General features: G+C 34.4%; 1 long non-coding RNA gene across 1 annotated transcript; it reads right to left on the bottom strand.

Moving 5' to 3' along the window:
• Positions 1-2309, bottom strand: LOC122139121. The gene is made up of 2 exons (XR_006155994.1): positions 1454-2309; positions 1-601 (listed from the first exon to the last, which is right to left on the bottom strand). It is a non-coding gene; the product is annotated as an uncharacterized LOC122139121 (long non-coding RNA).
• Between the last annotated feature and the right edge of the window lie 7306 nt (positions 2310-9615).

Below are 9615 nucleotides of genomic sequence, written 5' to 3'. Positions count from 1 at the left end.
AAAAAAAAAAGTATTTATTATTATTATTCAATATACTGTACAGAGGAGAAAATTCAGATAGAGTGTAGCACATCACATCAAAGAGCATGACTTTTTACTAACTTTTATTTTTTCATATTTCATGTTAACCATCCAGTTATTAAAAATGTCAGTTTCTCTAGTGCAGGGAATGAAATGAATTCATACGATGCAGTTTTAGAATAGCACATCATACGATAACAAAGCAGAATGCAAATTCAATTTCATTTCCTTTGGCTCTTTATAAATATTTATGCTATCAAATCTCTTATCAGGATATTGCAGACAGCAGCGAATTCTATTTTGGATCGCATTGATTTTGTGTATTTGTTAGCAGCAGTGGAGATACGATGCTAAGGCTAACATCAGGCCTCTTTTATCACCGACTGATGTATAACTGCTGGTAGGAAGTGACCTACAGGATCTGATGAGCTGCTGTGGAGTTTTTAGGCTCTTCTCTCTGGTAATGTGATGTGAGTTCTTCCCATGCTGGATCAAAGGGGAAAGTGTGTGGTCCGGCCATCCGCTCGCATTCAACCCCTTCACATCGTTTGTGCTCAAATAAAGAAGAGCCCAAATTAGACTCCAGCAGGAACAGGTGTGAGACGGAGAGAGAGAGAGAGAATACATTTATTTTCACCTGTCTCAGACTGTGAAATATACACCTTCCCTTCTACATTCATATCAATTGCGATCTAAAACAAAAAATCCATGCTTTCACTAAACCAGTCAAAAGTTTGGAATAATTATGATTTTTAATGTTTTTGAAATAAGTGTGTTGTGCTCGCCAAAACTGCATTTATTTGATCAAGAATGCAGTAAAAATCGAGAAATATTATTACAGTTTTCAGCATCATCACTTCACTTACATGATCTTTCAGAAGTCATTCCTATATGATTATTTGCTACTCAAGAAACATTTCTGATTATTATCGGAAACCGTCATTCATTTTATTTCTCAGGATTCTTTGATGAATAGAAAGTTTAAAAGAAGATTTATTTGAAAAAGTCATTTGTAACATTCTAAATGTTTTCATTGCCACTTTTGAAAAATCTAATGCATCCTTGGTAGATAAAAGTCTCAATTTCTATTTTCTTTTTGTAAAATCTTACCCAAATATTTTGAAGGGTAACACATCATAGGTTCCATAAAAATAATTAGAAATGTTTCAAATCAGTATATTAGAATGATTTCTGAAGATCATGTGACACTGAAGACATAATTAAATATAATAAAAATTACAACACTGAAAAAAAAAATAAATCACATATAAAAAAATATTCACATACAAAAAAAATATTTTATTTCAATAACACAAAACAATAATTACATGATTTTTTACCGTATTTTCGAACAAATAAATGCAGCCTTGGTGAGCAAAAGAGACTTCTTTGAAAAAATAAACATTTTATCCAAACTACCCAGTGCTGTTACCCAGTGCTGCTCTCAAAACATGCTTGCATTTGTGTCTTCTGACAGCTCTAGCTTATAAAGTTCATCTCCCGTAGGGTGTTTATGGACACTGCTAGACTGCAAATGAAATGTGCCGTAGTGCGACTTCATCATTTATCCGGTGAGCTGAGCGAGTGCTGAAATGTTGGGATTTGTGGAAGCCGCCATTTTGGCTCTGTGCCAGTGACAGCAGCGCTCCAGTGAACATGATAGGAGAGCTTAATGAGGGAGAGTTATATCTGGAAACGGGATATAACACCCGCTGGACGCGTCCACCCTTCCTCGCTGTGACCGTCCATCACTCGTGTCAGAGATCCGCCTCCTCGCCGGCGAGAGCTTGAAATGGTACGTCACACGAGCGATGATCTTGTGCTTAGGTTTCAGAGCACATCAGAATTGATCCAGGGATCCATCCATCAACATAAAGTGGATCTAGAGTCAGTGAACTGCTTCTAACTGTTTTTAAAGAACACAATGTGCACTCCTGTTAAACAACAGCTGGCCGGCAACGCCCTGTAAACTATAATATGCTGAATATAACAGAGATGCTATAATGAAAGGAGACGCCCACTCGTAGCTGTAACCCTGTAGTCACACTTTACAGATAAAAAATCTATTTCAATTTAGTCTTACAGTAAAAAGACAATCAATTTTCTGATGGAAGAAAGTCCTGCCTTACAGTAAAAAAGTATTTTTTAATAGAGAACTGGAAGTCCCACCTTATACTGTAGTAAAAGAGCTGATCAGCTTCCTGACAGAAAATAAATTTCCACATTACAGTAAAAGACCCAATCACCTTTCTGATAGAGAAAAGAAAGTCCTGCCTTCCAGCAAAAGAGTCAATCACAAAATAGACAAACAAAAAGATAGTCCTGCCTTACAGTAAAAGAGTCAATCAGCTTCTTGATAGACAAAAGATAGTCACTCCTTACAGTAAAAGAGCCAATCAATGTTTTGAAATAGAAAAGAAAGTCTTGCCTTACAGTAAAAGACCCAATCACCTTTCTGATAGAGAAAAGAAAGTCCCGCCTTCCAGTAAAATTGTCAGTCAGCTACTTGACAGAGAAAAGATAGTCCCTCCCACCTTACAGTAAAAAGATCCAATCAGCTTCCTGATAGACAAAATATAGTCACTCCTTAAATTAAAAGAGCCAATCATCATTTTGGCAGAGAAAAGAAAGTCCCGCCTTACAGTAAAAGTGTCAATCAGCTACTTGACAGAGAAAAGAAAGTCCCGCCTTACAGTAAAAGTGTCAATCAGCTACTTGACAGAGAAAAGAAAGTCCCACCTTACAGTAAAAGTGTCAATCAGCTACTTGACAGAGAAAAGAAAGTCCCGCCTTACAGCAAAAGAGTCAATCAGCTTCTTGACAGAGAAAAGAAAGTCCCGCCTTACAGTAAAAGTGTCAATCAGCTACTTGACAGAGAAAAGAAAGTCCCACCTTACAGTAAAAAGATCCAAACAGCTTTATGATAGACAAAAGATAGTCCCTCCTTACATTAAAAGAGCCAATCATTGTTTTGACAGAGAAAAGAAAGTCCCACCTTACAGTAAAAAGATCCAAACAGCTTTATGATAGACAAAAGATAGTCCCTCCTTACATTAAAAAGAGCCAATCATTGTTTTGACAGAGAAAAGAAAGTCCCGCATTACAGTAAAAAGATCCAAACAGCCTTTATGATAGACAAAAGATAGTCCCTCCTTACATTAAAAGAGCCAATCATTGTTTTGACAGAGAAAAGAAAGTCCCGCATTACAGTAAAAAAAGATCCAAACAGCTTTATGATAGACAAAAGATAGTCCCTCCTTACATTAAAAGAGCCAATCATTGTTTTGACAGAGAAAAGAAAGTCCCGCATTACAGTAAAAGAGTCAACCAGCTTCTTGACAGAGAAAAGATAGTCCTGCCTTACAGTAAAAGAGTCAGTCAGCTTCCTGATAGACAAAATATAGTCCCTCCTTACAGTAAAAGAGCCAATCATTGTTTTGACATAGAAAAAAAAGTCCCTCACAACAATAAAAAATAAAAAAAAAAAAAATAAACAACAAAAAATCACATCATTAATAATTTTATTATACCAGGATTTTTATTTGATTTTCACGTGATTCAGTCTTCAGAATGAATAAACATACCATTTAATTTAAGTCAGTAAGTTGACTCAGATTTGCCGTTTGAATTTGTTTTTAATCATTTCAGTTGCATTTGCTAAAAACAGTGTGTAAACAGAGCTAGAGTAAATATTACAGTACTGTTGAGTTTGTTCGAATTACAGCAAAACTGTATTTTTAAACCACATAGTTGTTTAGAAGAAGTGGCGGGAACTATTTTAAACGAATAACAGTGTGTTAAGGATATAGTCCATCAGGTTCAGTGCTCGGGCAGATGAGGCTCAGTGGCCTGTTTGCTCTCAGTCTCTGCTGACCTCAATGTGTTTACGGCACCTAAATCTGGACCTTTCCACTTGAGATCTGGGAAGTTGGCAACAGAATCGCAGTCACTCTTTTTGCCCGTTGGCTGCAGAAGTTCTGCAGAGTTTTGTCCATGCTGTGGGAGCGAGTTTGATGTGTATTTTGACAGCTGGAGGAGACTGAGTCACGGCCTTCTCTAGAGCGAGATGCTCTCTGGAGTTCAGAGATGATTCAGTCGCCCATAGCAGACCGGACCCCAGACTCAACTCCAAAACACAGATGGATAAACAAGCCATGTGCTTCATACGGGCCTAGCTGTGTCACGATTGGCAAACTCAAGCATCTGTACCCTCAGGTTGGGACCCTGTGTGCTCAAAAGCTCAAAAATAGCTTGCTGGAGTCAACACATTACCATAGCTGTGGCCTGAGGGTCATCTGATTAACAAGATCCAGGCAGACCTGCTGGGAGATGTCATAACTACACCATTATGGACAAAAACACGTTTCTCCGTTGGCGACCATTCAGATGTAGCGGAGTGCTTATTATAGCAACTACAGCATCTTAAACAGCATAAACATCAACCTTAAAGCCATATTTCACCCCAAAATAAAAGTGTTTTAAACCAGCATAACTGACTTTCTTCTGTGGAACTCAAAAGAAGATATTTTGGACGCAAGTGTGGTTTGGTCCCCACTGACTTTCATTGAAATTTTATTATAATTGAAAATATCTTCTTTTGTATTCCAATAAGTTTGAGATAAAAAGAACCAACAATATTAATAATATAATTAAAGCATGTTGTGATCATGAATTTAGTGCTGATAATTAATTGCCATACAAATAATTGCATTTAATGATTTTATTATTGGTTTGGTTGGTTGCACAATGTAAGCATAATACGTTCATTTTCTTTTATACTTAGAATCATATATAATATAAAAACATTTATAATAAAAAATAAGCTCATAAGATTTTCTTTAATGCTGTGAGAAATTAATTTTTTAATCTTTAAGTATTTATAATATGATTAATATAAGTGTCCTGTCTGGAAGGCAAAATGTGATTGAAATTCAAACTGCAAAATTATTTTGGTTAACTCAGATAATTAAAATTACATCAAATAATTATGATCAGACAAATCAATAATCACAACAGGCCTGTAGTAAGAATATTCCCAAATAAGGACGATTTTATTGTGTATTATTCATTTCACTTTCAATGTAAGCCTAATACATTATTATTGTTTTGCTTAGTTTCATATGTAATGATAAAATTTATAATAAAAATAGGCCCATGTGGATCATTTTCATGCTGTAAAAATGTATTTAGATAGATAGATAGATAGATAGATAGATAGATAGATAGATCAAATAACCACAGTCAGACTAATAAGCATTAATTACAACAGGCCTGAATATAGGTGAGAAAAGTCATAGTGAGAATAGGCCTGAATGTGGTTTGGAAGCATGTTTTTCAGAGATGTCTTCAGCAGTTTTCCTGTCGTCTCAGTGCTTCTGACTGGTGTTTGAGGTCCATGATGGTTGATGATCAGCCGTGATTTGGCGCTGGCCTGTAGGGAGCACTGACGTGTTATCAGTGAGAGATAAACACACAAACAAATGCACATGGAGTCTCCAGCCTGCAGCTTTGCTCAATTAACGCCTTGATGGTGGGGCTGGACGTGCTGCCTTCTCCCACGGCGAGACCGGCTGGAGGGCTGCATGGGATACGCCGGAGAAAACCAACCTTGAAAACACTGCTTTAACATACTTTTTCACATCCACTCATCTGCGGAGCGAGTATTGATCAGATGTCCAGGCGAGGCTGGGTAGATATTGATTTGCAGTCTTTGGCAAGGCAAATATATCGTTTTTTAGTGCTTTCGATGAAGTAAAACGTCATACGGATTCATAATTTGGGCCTGTTTTCGCCTGCATGTGTCATACATTATGCATGTAAAAGTGCAACACTTTACAAAATCATCCCACAACCTCCAGTCTGATGCAATGCGTTAACACAGCAGACATTATCTATCTTTCTTAGTGTTTTTGTCTTGTTTTCCTTGACAAATATCTAAATTTTCTTAAAGATGCTTGAGATGAAAAATGTTTTTGCTTTTTCTTAAGCTTACAACAAGAGAAACTGCCTGTTAATTGGGTAAAAAACAACAACTACTACTTTTCACTTTGAATTAAGTTTAATTTTCTGACCCCATGGCCAGATATATGTTCTTTTTTTAAGCTTAAACTTGTTAAATTTCGATACGCTTGTCAGAAAACAAGACTTAATATCCTGTCATTTTGCTTGAATCTTGTTTTAAGAATGATTAGATATTTATACTGGAAAACAGGACAAAAATACTAAGAAAATAATGTTTTGCAGTGCAGACTCAAAACCAAACCAGGCTCATTAAAAAGGTGCTTCCACCTACCAAAAATGCACCTGGACATACAATTCACTGCAGTTTCCAGCTGAAATGAATACTAGTGTAATTAAAACACCGAAAACTTGTATTCCTTTTAATGCAAATTACGATTACAGTGGCAGATTATCAATAAAGACATAGTTTAATGTGTTTTTTTATGCAAAATGCTATGTTATGAGCTTAAGACTGTAATGCACATTTTGATGTTTGTATCTTAGAACCGGCTCCATATGTTTGGCTTTTCTGATGTAGTAAACTTGCTCGGTAGCGCACCCGGTACAGCATTACACTTGTGATGTGAAGCGCTCTGGTACAAGTCTGTTAAACACAAGTCACCATAAAAGAGCTCAAAGACTTGTAGAAGCAAGATAAAATGACATGGTTGCTTTAGCAAATGTGTTTTTATCTCAGGTTTGCTTTTGTTAACACCATTGGTTAGCTTTTAGGTTGGGTTTAGTTTTGTTATTTTTAAAACGGTGTTTGTCACTATTGCTGATCTTTCCTGATGGCAGGATCTTCTCCATTTCACTGAAAATGGATGCTGTTGATTTACATTTTAGTTTGCCAGCAGTTCGGTCTTGCTGGGTGAGTGAAATACAATAGCTCCTTGATAAACACACATATTTGTGAAAAAGGAGCCCTTTAACTCAAAATGGTGCACATGCACCGGCTAAATCTGAGCTTGTACTAACATCTAATGTCAATATCTGATTTCTTTGGTCACGTCCCCTTATTTTCAAGGTCTCTGAGGGTTTGTGTGGTAAGAAGCTCTCACCACAAATGATATCTGTGAGAAAAGCGGCGGCGTCGGTTACAGTGCTCACTGTTTTTATGAGGAAAAGATTGAACTGGAAGTGCTTTGTCATCTGTATACAATATAATCAAAACACTGCACAACTGAATTAGCATTAGCAGCTAATGTTGCAATCCTATCGGCTCTCTTTACCTCTGGCTTTAAAAGGCTAGTTCAACCAAAAATTATAATTTTGTCATCATTTCTTTATTTTGTGAAAAATGTAAGAGAAGATATTTTAAGAACTGTTTCTGTTCATACAATGAGTCAAAGCAACACTGAATACTGCTGATTTTGCTATACATACATATATATATATAAAGGTGTAAATGCATTTGTTCTTGTTGTGTAATATGTCACCTCTACACAGAGTATGATTTAAGTTGTTTTACACCATGTCATTCTCTAAGTGCTTGTTTAATATTGTGGTTTATATAATGACTCCCAAAATGTGGCCACTATAAACAGGACAGACGCATACATTTGCATGCTGACATCCTGAATGACTTTATGTTTGACGTCTCAGCAGAGTTTCTCTGAACATCTCCTGCATGCCATGGCTTCTGATTGGCTGGCGTGCGGCCGGGTCAGAAATAAATAGTTTGTCTGGTTCGAGTGTGTTTGTCGTTTGATTGAGCTGAGCGCAGAAGCGATGTTCCTGCTGTGGTAGTTAGTATGTGAGGTAATGAGATCGTCCCTGCTCAGGTTCACTTTGACCTAATTCTGTCTCCACCGAAGGAGTTTTTCCATATCTTTTACAGATTCTTCGATTATGACGTTTCTGCTGGTGATGCTGCTGAATCCCAAATGTTCAAAAATCATTTCAGCACCTTTTCTGCAGCTCATATGAGCTCAGTTCAACAAACATCTGAAAACAAATAGATTGAAAAGAATGCTTCTGAACATCAGGTGAACCGCAGCCAAATGCGCAGCTGTTCGCCGATATTTGAAATATACATGAAACGCTCCTGAGTGCCAGACAACTTAAACAGATGGCGTGTGTTGTTTTTATTTTAGTTTTGCTCATCAGGTTTTTAATGCTTCAGCTATTGTTGTGAGGCTCAGAACTGCCCTAGATGTGACCTCTTGACCTCTGGACACACCCTTCAGTCCACTGCTCCAATCGCGTGGCTCATTTCCATCACAGTGGAAATTCATTCCATTCAGCTGAATGATTACATGGAGATGGTCACCATGACAACATTAAAGGACATATGGCAGAATAATTGGACAGGTGGACAGTGTTTGTGTGCATATCCTCTGTTCATTAATATGTGATTTTTGTAAATGTGCAGTGCAGTATGTTTGCTAAAGGTCTGACATTTTATGACATTCACATTATATAAAGGTTCAACAAACATTAACAGTACAAAATGGTACTGTAAAAATTCAATATTAAATTAGTAAAAATATTACATATTAATATAAATGTAAGAAAATATACAAATTTACAATTTATTTAAAAAAGTTCCAGTGCCAATGGATATTATATTTTATATATTTTATATATATATATATATATATATATATATATTTGCCAATGTCCAGTCCCAATATAATGTTATATAACACAATGATACATTAATTTAATATTATGTATTTTAGAATAATTGTACATTTATATCTAAAAAATAAGTTACTGTTTCAACTTTTTATAATAATTAAAATTTATATTAGAAGAAAATTCAGTTTCAGTGTGATTGCCTTCTACACAATAATAATAATGATAATAATAATAATAATAATAATAATAATAATATATATATATATATATATATATATATATATATATATATATATATATATATATATATATATCTATATATATATATATATATATTAGGGCTGTCAAATGATTAATCACGATTAATCACATCCAAAATAAAAGTTTTGTTTACATAATATATGTGTGTATACTGTGTATATTTATTATGTATATATAAATACACACACATGCATGTATATATTTAAGAAGAATATGTTATGTTTATATATTAAATATATTTTATATATATATAAATTTTAAGAATATAAATATATAAATGTATGTACATGTAAATATTTTCTAAATATATAATTTATGTGTGTGTATTTATATATACATAATAAATATACCCTGTACACATACACATATTATGTAAACAAAACTTTTATTTTGGATGTGATTAATCATGATTAATCATTTGACAGCCCTAATATATATATATATATATATATATATATATATATATATATATATATATATATATATATATATATATATATATATATATATGCCAATGTCCAGTCCCAATATAATGTTATATAACACAATGATACATTAATTTAACGTTATGTATTTTAGAATAATTGTACATTTATATTTTTAAAAAAATACAGTTATAGTTTCAATATGATTGATTCTACGCAATAATGTAATATAATATAATATTTTTTATAATAATTTTAATTTATATTAGAAGAAAATTCAGTTTCAATGTGATTGTTTTCTACACAACAATATAAAATATAGAAA

The sequence above is a fragment of the Cyprinus carpio genome, chromosome B12, assembly GCF_018340385.1.
Source record: "Cyprinus carpio isolate SPL01 chromosome B12, ASM1834038v1, whole genome shotgun sequence".
Classification (NCBI taxonomy): domain Eukaryota; kingdom Metazoa; phylum Chordata; class Actinopteri; order Cypriniformes; family Cyprinidae; genus Cyprinus; species Cyprinus carpio.
Note: the sequence above shows the minus strand (reverse complement) of the source record. Positions and strands in the feature narration are given on the sequence as shown.